Here is a 10,261-nt window from a genome sequence, read left to right on the forward strand (position 1 = left end):
TTAAACTGACCACCTCTACTGCATCATCAACAGGAATGCACGTAAAGAGTGATGTGACATCAAAAGAGACCATTGTTTCATCAGTCTCCATGATGACATCCCTCACCTTGTCCACAAAGTCCATAATGTTCTGTATGTGGTGTTCTGAGCTGCCCACTAAAGGGATGAGTACAGACGCCAGATATTTGGAAACATTGTAAGTGACAGAGTTAATCATGCTAACAATAGGTCTTAAAGGTACACCTTGTTTGTGGATTTTAGGTAAACCATACAGACTAGGTGTGGCCTCCCCTGGGTACAGTCTGTGGTACAGAAAACGGTCAATAGCCTTGTCCTGCTCCAAAATTTTCAGGCAATCTATTAACTTTTTCTTGTAACCACTTCCTGGATCTGTTTTCAGAGGTTCATAAGTGTTTAAGTCACTAAGGAGTGTCATAACTTTCTCATGATAGTCTTTCTGGTTCAAAATCACTGTGCACCTTCCTTTGTCTGCTGGGAGAATGATGATGTTTTTGTCCTTGCTAAGAGTGGTGAGTGTGTCCCTCTCCTCTCTACTGATGTTGGAAGGTGGTGGTTTGGCATTACTGAGGCAGGATGAAACTTTGATTCTGAGCTGTTCTGCTTCAGCCTCTTTAATTTTGTTGTTGCGTATGGCTGACTCAGTAGCTGTGATCATCTCCACCAGAGGAATTCTACTTGGTGCAACCGCAAAGTTCAGTCCCCTGGCAAGAATCTCTGTCTCAGGCTGGGTGAGCTGTCTGTCAGATAATTTATCTGAGAGACAGCTCACCCAGCCCAGCCAAAAATGGGTTGTCATGTTAAAATCCAAGATGTCCACCACCATATATACCGTTCCATATACACCCCAATCATTTGCTGAAATATGTTTTCTAGTTTTTATATTGCTTAAAAGAATAGATTTTTTAAATGATTGGAGTGGCTGTAGGGATGGCTGAAGATTAATCTGTGGTGTAAAATACACTAACAAAACAAAAGGCAGAACTACATCTCACTAAAACGCAATTAGACAGGGGAGTCATGGAGGGAACGTGGACATGTTGCACACATACAATACCAGACTAAAGGTGAGGTGAAACCTAAAGGACTTTATGAACAGAGGCTGATGAGTACAGTGGAGAAACCTGAGCACAGTGACATGTAAGAACAGGAGCTGGAGCTGAGGAAGCTGATGTTACAGGGGACACTGGAAAAGAACTGAAACACATAGAAAATAATAAGAAACAAATAACAAATGAATATGTCTACAATAACAAACACCAAAAGCTACCAAAAAAGAAAGAAAAAAAAAACATAAAAAGTCACAGGTCCTGACATACATCACAAAACTTGTTAAAGGTTGTGTCACTACAAACCAGGCATGTGGTTTTCTTTTTTTTCTTGTAAAAGATTGATGTGTTTCATGCCTTCAGGCCAGCAGCAACAGCAGTGATAATAAAGTGCTGCACACTTGTTCCACCTCTGGGATTTCCAAAAATAAATACATGATTGATGTGATGGAGCTTTGAAGAGCAAACAGTGTGGTCCGCACATCCATTTTCAGCCCGATATATGTCAAGTTGGAAAAATTGTTACATTTTTATCAGATGGAGAGGCCAATCGCTGTTTCCTCAGTTGTATGGGGATTGGACAGAGAGATTATATTAGACAGAGAATGAATTAGAGGGTCTGCTAAAGAAGTGATCAGATGAATTTCATCCACACGGACAGACTTTCCATTTGAAAAGCATGGATTGTATGAAAAATAAATAAGATAGCGACATTCTGCTCGCATTCAAGTGACTGCCCCCCCTTCCCATTTCCGTTGCACTGTTTTACCCTCCCTCCCTATTCCTGTTGCTACTTGTCTAGATGATCTTCGACTCCAGAAAGTCCAGCTGTTTGCGCCCTCCCAAGTTGTGCTTCAGCAGTTTATGACTGCTGTTTGCACCTTGTGGAGCACAGGGTGTAATCTGATGACTTTGCTGTTCAGGAAAGGGGCTTGTGTGACCTAATCTCCTGACAGTGTCCTGCATACCTGGTCAAACACAAAAAAGGGGCAAATGCATGTCCTTTTAGTAAAACTGTGGTTTGAAGATTCAGTTTAACCTTTATTTATGCAGGTTAGTCTCATTGAGCCTTGTGGACTCATTTACAAGAGAGACCTGTTTTAAACAACGAGCATATATGACAACAGCAGACAGTCATAAAAAGGCATAAAAAATGAAAAGTAAATGGAAGAAATTATTTTAAAAAACGAAACGAAAACAGCTACTTTATAAAGCAATGTAAAATACTAAAAACAGGAACATGTCTGTGTAGTTTTTTTTCTTCCCATGAGCTGTTGCTGTTTAAAGTTGTTTAAAGTCACTTAGAGAGGTCAAGGTCGAGAGCTTCAGATCTTTTTGCGAGGTGTTCCAGGATACAGGAGCGGAGTAAGAGAAGGCCCTTTTGCCAAATTCAGTCCTCACTGAGGGAACACTGCATGTAATAATGTCCTGAGCGCGCACGCTGTAGCTGCACTCACAAAGTGACATGTAGGAGGAGATGTATGAAGGCAACAGACCAAGAAGTGATTTAAATATGAAAATATAGCAGTGTGAGAGTCTGTGTGAATTTAATGATGACCAGTTAACCAGTGAATACAGGGTGCAATGGTGGGTACGGTAGATACAGCCAGTTATGAATCTTAGCGCACCATGACAGACAGCATCCAACATCTGCAGGGTGCTTGCAGGAGCATTCATATAAATAATGTCACCGTAATCAATGGAGGGAAGTAAAGTAGCAGTTACAAGGTGTTTCCTAGCGTTCAGAGTTAGACAGGATCTATTTCTGAAAAGGAAACCCAGTTTTACTTTCAGTTTCTTTACCAAGTTTTCAACATGGAGCTTGAGAGATGCGAGTTGACCAAGATAACCAAGTATTTATGAGAATCAACAAACTAAATAGGAACACCATTCAAAGATACAGTACAAGAAAGGACTGCTGGAACCGACTTCCTTTTTGAAAACAACATCCCTTTGGTTTTATCAGCATTTAGCACAAGTTTGAGACAGAACAAATCTGACTGGCTGATGTCAAAAGCAGACTGTAAAAGCTTGAAAACCTTAGCAACTGTTTTAGCTCGACAATAACCAACTTTGTCGTCGGCATAGAAATGTAAGGATGCATCAGAAATGAACTGACCTACATGTCTTATGTAGATTGTGAAGAGGGTGGATCCTAAGACTGAACCTTCTGGTACACCATTGTTAACAGTTAGATAACTGCAAGAAGTACCATTATGTTGGACACATTGCCTCTGATCTGAGAGATAATTAAGGAACCAACCAATGGTGTGAGCTGAAAAACTAATTTCAGAGAGTCAGAGATTCTTTATTGTCACTCGCATCACATGTGGTACATGTGGTGGAATGAAATTGTGTACACAGGGCCCCAGTTACATCAAACAATAGCAAAAATATAAAGTGTAAAAAGAAACTGTAAATAAGGATCTAAGATATAAACTAAGTCATACGCTAAATGAACACCAAATGGTATGCTAAAAGATCTAAGATATATGCCAGTCACTAAGGAGGAAGGTCGTCAGGTCCTGTAGATTTTTAGAATCTAGCCCTTTTAACAGTTTTATCTTGTTTATCAGTTTGTCTTCTGCTGTTATACTGTATATTTCTTCTATTTTTTATTATTATTTTTGTCTGTTCTAACTGGGTTTACTGCCAGCATGAGCTCATCAAACAGGACCCTGTGAGACAAAAAAAAAAAAAAAAAAGGACAGAACGAACATTGTGTTTTATTCTTTAATTTTATTTTTTTCTCCAAAATCCCTAAATCTCCATTTTTTTCCAACCAACCACCCAGACAGAATAAATACATTACAGGTGAAGTTTTGAAAGCTGACAGTGGCACTGTTCTGCTCATAGACCTCATTGTGACTTGGAACCACATGTTGACGATTTCCATTTGATTGTACAGTGGTGTGGTACCATGTGGATTCATGCATCGCTTGTCACAGCAGATCTAAAGTAACAATTGATCCTCCTCCCTGCACAACTGTGACCAAGTGAGAACTTATTCTTTAGGCTTTTCCCTCTTCAGGGTCTCCACAGCGAGTCATCCTCCTCCATCTCACTCTGTCCTCTGCATCCTCTGTCCTCACTCCAACTACCTAAATGTCCTCTCTAACTGCATCCAGATATCTTCTCTTTGTCTTTTTCCTGGCAGCTGCATTTCTAACATCCTTCTACCAATATACCCACTTTACCCACTGTCTCTCCTCTGGACATGTCCAAACCATCTCAGTCTGGCCTCTCTAACTTTATCTCCCAGTTGTTCAACCTGTGCTGTACCTCTGATGATCTCATTCACAATCCTATTCAGATTGTGGTATGATAATTAGAGAGTGGGGTAAAGTGAAAACAATATTTTAAAATGGATGAGAAAAATAATCAAGAAGTATCTGTCTAGATGACCTGACTTAACTTTTTTGAATCTGTATGCACTTGTCTTTTAAATATCAAAGAAAAAAAATGAATTGCCATTAACAAGGTTCAAGGTGACTTTATTATCATTCACATAACATGGGATACATGAGGTGGAATGAAACTGTGTACTCAAGGTCCCAGTTACTTGAACTGAGGAAGCTGTTCCTCACTCTAGTGGTTCTACATTTAACGCTTCGCAACCTCCTTCCTGAGGGGAGCGGAGCAAAAAGTGTATGTGCTGGGTGAGTGGGGTCCTTCATGATGCAGGTGGCCCTCTTCCTGCATCTAGAGGTGTAGATGTTTGTGATGGTAGAGAGGCTAACCCCAAGTCTTCTGTGCAGCCTTCACCACTCTCTGCAAAGCTTTTCTTTCTGCAGCTGTGCAGCCTCCATGCCACATGTTGATGCTGGAGCACAGGATGCTCTCCAACTGCACATCTGTAGAAGGAGGTGAGGACTGAGCTTCCCAGACCTGCTCACCTCAGCCGCCTGATGAAGTAGAGTCTGATGTGTTTTCTTGATCAGGCTGGTGGTGTTGTTGCCCCAGCTGAGGTTGTCATTCATGTGTACTCCCAAGTACTTGTAGCTGGAGACCACTTACACCTTCAGAAAGGAGATGATTCTGAAGTCCCTCTGCTTTACTTAGACTAAGTTACATGAATGCTGAATTTGTAAAATGTTTCTGAAATACATCAACTACTGGAAGAGCACCACAATTCAGTCCAGGGAAAATTAAGGAACTCTCCAAACAAGTTTAAAGTTCAGTCTAGGGAAGGGTAATGTTTAGAATAATGACAGACCATGGGGCAGCACAGTGGTACAGATGGTTTGTGATGTCGCCTTGCAACAAGAAGATCCTGAGGTTGAAACTAGGCTGGAGGTCTTTCTGTGTGGAGGTTCTCCTCATGAATGCATGGGTTTTCTCTCAGTCCAAAACCATTCACTTTGGGTTGATTCTAAATTGCTCCCAGGTGTGATAGAAGTGGTTGTTTCTTTGGTCTCTGGAGTCATGATGGACTGGCAATCTATACAGGGTGTATGTAGCCTGTGGTCCTGAACACGTGGGTAAAGAAGAAGTATTATATTAATTTAAACAAAAACTTTTTTTTTCTTTTGGTGCAGAAGTAAAACTATTATTAGAAAACTCACAGAATGTTGAACCACAACACAACCGATTAAGAAAGATGCAGAGAATTAAAAAAAAAAAAAAGAACACCTTTTATTCAAGAAGGTATTGGAAACAAAAGATCAAAGATGACCTGATAGAGCTCCAAAGGGCCACAGGGGAGATACAGTGGTTTCATTATGTAAAACAACTTCAAGCCTTTAAAATGGACTTTATTTTGGAGTGGCTTCAAAAAGTTCTTTGCTGGAAAAGAGAGAAACCAACAAGCAGTTTGGAAGATTCTCAGATCATTCAGAAGACAATATTTTGATCTCTAGATACCATTTTTCCCTTTTTGGGCATCAATATCAGCATTGTTATCTAAATAACATCATCCCACAATAGAGCATGGAGGTGTCAGCATCATCACGAAGGGATGTTTGTCACTAGGTTTAAGATTAAAGTAATGCTGATTGCTTTTAAATACAGGCACATTCTTGGAGAAGACATGGACTGAACAGGAACAGAGGTTCACTTTTTAGTAAACTACCCAGGAGACATGTGTGGAGACATTAATTATCCTTAAGAGCCAATTACCAGTAGGTTCTCAGCTGGCAGTGTAAATAACATGAATACAACACACATAAACCGTAACACACTAGCATTTAAAAGGCTGATATAGTTGGAATAAAAGTTTTCTTGAATTGATTTGTTCCACACCATGGCAGAGTGTAGCTTCACTGTAATGGAAGCATTTTGAATTCATTTCTGAATCAACGACAAAAATCACCAAAGATGGATCTGGATTATTTCACAGATCTAGTCCTCACAGCTCTTGAAGTGACGTTCCAGCATTTGTGCCTCATGTATTTGTAATTCTTTGCAGGCTATTAGCTGTGGATGAGTGGTTAGAGGAGTTGTCCTCCAGTGGGAGAGTTGGAGGTTTGATTCCACCAGTAGTCACATGCTGAAGTGTCCCTGGGCAAGGCGCTGAACCCGTCGTTGCCTCCAGTGTGTGTCCAATCGGTGTATGAATGTGATAAAGCTCTGATTATTCTTTGTATAAATAGAGTGCTGTATGAATGGGTAAATGAGGGCACAGATTGGAGTGTAAAGTGCTTTAAGTATCTTAATAAGATACTGTAGAAAGGTGCTATATAAGAACAGTCCATCTTCCATTTATTTGGCCAGTGTTTACATATTAAAAAAAACAATGTTTGAAAATGCAAAATGTTCTTCAGGGGATACTTTTAATTTCTTGTAATGGAAATTGAAAGTCCTTAACTTTATTTTGACTGAAAATCTGCAGTGACTTGACTTGAGGTGACAGTGGGGTTTTTTTTTGTTTGTTTTTTGTTTTTTTGTAAAAAGGTCAAAAATTCAAGGATTCAATGATTTGAGGTTCTTTATTTGTCATTCGCACCACATGTGGTATTTGTACATGTGGTGGAACGAAATTGTGTACACAGGGTCCCAGTTACATCCAGCAAAAGTATTAAAATGTAAAAGAAAAACATGCCGAACAGCAGCACGAGCATGAGTCTGTGTGAGCAGATGAGCAAGAATGAACACAGCAACATGAAACAGATCAGCAGCAACATGAAACAGATCAGCAGCAACATGATGTGATTTTTCACAGTGATTATCCTGGTAAGATATTCATGAGTCTAACAGCCTCAGGGTAGAAGCTGTTCCTCAGTCTAGTGGTTCTACACTTAATGCTCCTCAACCTCCTTCCTGAGGGGAGCGGGGCAAAAAGTGTGTGTGCTGGGTGAGTGGGGTCCTTCATGATGCAGGTGGCCCTCTTCCTGCATCTGGAGGTGTAGAAGTCTGTGATGGTGGTGAGTTGCTAAATGTGTTATTATGATGCTACCATCCACACATCTTGTTTATGTGGTTTTATTGCTAGAAAACAGTAATTAATCTGATAAAAGTGGAGTGCAGGTGTGTTTCTGGCTGTGAAAATGTTGACACATTTGTTTCAGTGTCTCTGTGGGGATCTTTTGTCTGACGCCACAGGTACTGTGTGTTGCTAAATGATCATTATCTGACAAAACAACACCTGCAAACATCAGCCGCTCTGTGGTAAAGGCAGGGAAATGAACAGTGAGATTAGAAATGTTCACATCTGATCAAGAACCTCACGTCAGGAGTTAGAGTCAAAGAGGCTTGTTTTGATCTGGTTATGCAAAACCTAGTAATCATAATAAAAGAACATGACAGTTTAGTTGAAGCGTTATCATAATAAATTTACAGGTCTGATATTTTTAAAGACAGGTGTGTTATTCACCACCTTTCATGCCAGAGTTTTGAACCAAAATCATTTTCTGATGCAAAGTGACCAATTTATATTCATTCTGTTTAAACCCTGAAATGGCATTATCTCTGAGCTCATGTAACATGGCACTATAATGGATGATCTGTTAGCAACTGAAGTCATTTTGTGTTGACTAAGGCTGATTAGCTGTGGTGGCCATATTGGTTTATGTTGACTCCATAAGATAATTAATTGTAGATCTACATCTAAAGAAGAGTTCCTAAAAGTTTTAATAAAATTCAGCCAGTGGTTAGTAAGCTAGTTTGCTAATTGTCTGTAAAAGTTATTGGTAAAGTTTTAAAAACAGATCTCAGGAATCAGTTAGAGCGGAGAGAATGTGTTGGGGACATTTCTCAGCTACCGCTACATCAAATCTTAGTGTGATATCTGCAGAATTGACTGAGTTTAAGCCATTTTTGTGTTTGCTAAAGGCTCACAAATGCAAGTAAGCTTGCTTGATTTGTCAGTTTTAATCTTTAGTTCCTCGATTTTTTTTTCCTCATATAATGTCATAAACGTTTAACAAAGCTAAAACAGTCACACACACATTCAACCCCCCCCCCCCCCACACACACACACACAATTACACACACACACACACACACACACACACACACACACACACGCACACACACACACACACACACACACACACACACACACACACACACACACACACACACACACGCACACACACACACACACACACACGGTCAGTCACATCCTGTCTGCTTCAATATATATTTGGCTGGTGCAACAAGACAGCTCACACTCCCCTCACAGGAAAAAAAGGAAAACTGACTGCAGTCAATTAAATATATTTTCAAAAACCACAGAAATAACCAAGTGTGGTGGAAGTCCAAACCGTCCACGCCAGCTGACTGTCAGCTCAGATATGATGCCTGTTCACAAAGACTGAAAGAGACGGAGAAGAGGCAGAGAGCAAGGAAAAACTTATTTAAGTCCCTGATCAAAAATAGAATATAAAATCAGCTGAAGTCATTTGAAAAATATTTAGAGGCAAGTTTTCCTTTCTCTCTTTGCACATCCCCTTCAAATCAAAATATAAATACCTGCAACATAAAAAGGTCTACACATGTCTGCACTTTAAAGCAAAAAGAAATAAAATAATAATAATAATGTCAGATATTGTTGGTATTTACAAAAATGTCTAATCCAACTATTCTTTCTAAGAGTGACCCCCGTAGCTCTCTGAAGCTCATCTGTATGAACAAGTCCTGGTTAATTTTAGCTGTAAACTATGAGCTGACCCTGAACTGCAGAACAGATGTTAAGGGGGAAGAAACGTGGTTTATAATTGAGCTGCACAGAAGTTTAGTGAGGTCAAAGGTCAGGTTCTGAATAATTGCTGACAGAGACAAGAAGCTCAACAAAGAACTGCAGCAGGTTTGGTACCGGTGGCAAGATGGGAGGTCAGACACTAACTCCTGTTGTAGCTGTAGATAGCTTGTTGAACAACCTTAGTTTGGAAAAACTGTTTAATTCTGACCATACTGACGAGCTAACGCTATTGTACCCCACCATTTCTGATGTTCTTTGCCGTTCTAAAACAACTTCAGTCTTTACCACTTCAAGTTCAAGTGGATGCTTTTTTAGCTAACATTTTATTGGTGTCAGTTTTGATTTAGCAGTTGTTTTAACAGAAATATTGTGAAATTCCTGATGGATGTGTCCAAAGCTACACCATAAGTGCTAAAGCTAGCTGCTGGTGCAACTACCTGCACTGTCTGTGGGTCCTCCCCCAGAAAATTTTGAATAAAGTAGAAGCAATTTCCCGCATTTTGGTGTATCTTAATGGGTTGTTAAACATCTACGGTTACCTACCATACATTTGTAAACAGTCCACTTCTGTCAAGCATCCTTCACCCCCCCTTACTTGACGGAACCGTCAAATAAGTTGAGCTTGGAACTGAAACTCTGTCCCTGCTCGTTGTTGTCAGAATCCACATGTGAAACCTCCAGGTACCTGCCTGTGGGCTCCTGCACGCATATGACTGCCTGGTTAGCTCAGCACTCACTCTTTTAGGAGCGGAGATTTTTTTAAGGGTAGATGCAGAAATGCTACTTGAAGAGGCAGCTCGTAAGTGGCTGTTGTGTTTAAAATGAGTGTTTAGGTAATTACTTGTATTTTCAGTTTACATATCCAATATATGTTTTATTCATTCAAGGCAGTCATATTTGTTCATATCTTTATTAGTAAGCTTGAGAGTTACCAGATCCAAGCAAACAGTTACTGGAACGCACCCTGTCAAAATAAGAGAGTTCACGGATCCTGTTCTGGCAGGATCCAGCTCAAATTAGGCACTGGTCTTTAACAAGTTGTTACCTCATCATT

General features: G+C 40.0%; 1 protein-coding gene across 2 annotated transcripts in view; it reads left to right on the forward strand.

The window, feature by feature from the left end:
* The window catches only part of LOC119410172 (A disintegrin and metalloproteinase with thrombospondin motifs 16), a 104,902-nt gene that overhangs the window by 18,941 nt on the left and 75,700 nt on the right, over window positions 1-10,261 (forward strand). The gene's annotated exons all lie outside the window — the stretch shown is intronic.

The sequence above is a fragment of the Nematolebias whitei genome, chromosome 5, assembly GCF_014905685.2.
Source record: "Nematolebias whitei isolate Nwh7 chromosome 5, NemWhi1, whole genome shotgun sequence".
In the NCBI taxonomy this organism is placed as follows: Eukaryota; Metazoa; Chordata; class Actinopteri; order Cyprinodontiformes; family Rivulidae; genus Nematolebias; species Nematolebias whitei.